Source organism: Mandrillus leucophaeus, unplaced genomic scaffold (assembly GCF_000951045.1).
Source record: "Mandrillus leucophaeus isolate KB7577 unplaced genomic scaffold, Mleu.le_1.0 Scaffold338, whole genome shotgun sequence".
NCBI classification, from domain to species: Eukaryota; Metazoa; Chordata; class Mammalia; order Primates; family Cercopithecidae; genus Mandrillus; species Mandrillus leucophaeus.
Genome location: NW_012103565.1, coordinates 3,027,165 through 3,028,393, shown reverse-complemented (window position 1 = coordinate 3,028,393; position 1,229 = coordinate 3,027,165). Strand labels below are relative to the sequence as shown.

The 1,229-nt window shown below is 47.1% G+C and overlaps 1 protein-coding gene across 2 annotated transcripts in view; it reads right to left on the bottom strand.

Moving 5' to 3' along the window:
* RCBTB1 (regulator of chromosome condensation (RCC1) and BTB (POZ) domain containing protein 1) overlaps window positions 1-1,229 on the bottom strand; it is a 70,180-nt gene that overhangs the window by 42,754 nt on the left and 26,197 nt on the right. The window lies entirely within an intron of this gene.

Sequence of the window (1,229 nt, the reverse complement as noted above, 5' to 3'; positions counted from 1 at the left end):
GAGTGTAGTGGCTCACACCTGTAATCCCAACACTTTGGGAGGCCGAGCCACAAGGATCACTTGAGCCCAGGAGTTTAAGACCAGCCTAGGCAACACAGTGAGACCTCGTCTCTACAAAAAAATTACAAAATGAGGTGGGAGGATTGCTTGAGCCCAGGAGGTCGAGGTTGCAATGAGCCATAATCACTCCACTGCACTTCTGCCTGGGTGACAGAGAGAGACCCTGCCTCAAAAAAAAAAATGCCGACTCGGTGGCTCATGCCTGTAACCCCAGCACTTTGGGAGGCCGAGGTGGGTGGATCACCTGAGGCCGGGAGTTCGAGACCAGCCTCGTCAACATGGAGAAACCTCATGTCTACTAAAAATACAAAAAACAGCCAGGCGTGGTGGCACATGCCTCTAATTGTACTCGGGAGGCTGAGGCATAAGAATTGCTTGAACCCAGGAGGCTGATATTGCAGTGAGCCGAGATCATGCCACTGCACTCCAGCCTGGGTGATAGAGCAAGACTCTGTCTCAAAAGCAAAAAAAGGAAAGAAAGAACCAGTGTGATGCCAGAAGGCATGATTACGCAAGGCAAAAGTGAGATAATCACCTCATTATGCTCAACTCCAGTTATACTCATATCACATGATGATGCTCAGATTTGGATTGCACAGCTCTCTTGAGAAAGACACAGAGAACTTGAAGTGGATTCAGTTAGGAGTTACAGGCACTCAGAAGGCTAGATACTAAAACCTGTGACAGCATCCTAGGGAGCTGGGATTGATTCCTCAGTCTAGACAAAGAAAGGTAGAGACGCAAATTGTCTCCCAAATGCCACCCTAGACAATTATCCAACAAAAAGCTGAGGACCTCAAAGAAAAAGAGCAAGAGTTAACGTGTCTGAAGTATAAAAGGAAGCATTTAGGTTATAGATAATGAACTTTCAGAGAGTGCTGGGTGCCCACAGTACAGATCAATCACACACACATACAAAATGTCTGCTCTCTCTTAGTGATCTTGAAGAGGCAGAGAAAAAAGGACAAGAACCTATCAACCCGCATCCCCAGTTCCTTCAATATGGCAACCACATGAACGCCAGAGAACAGATGAAGATTTCCCGATTCAAGATGCATGGACTACACAAAGAAAGGAAAGCCACGTAGCATCTGTGTTTAGAAAAATGTACCGGCTGGGTGCAGTGGCTCATGCCTGTAATCCCAGCACTTTGGGAAGCCAAGGTGGGC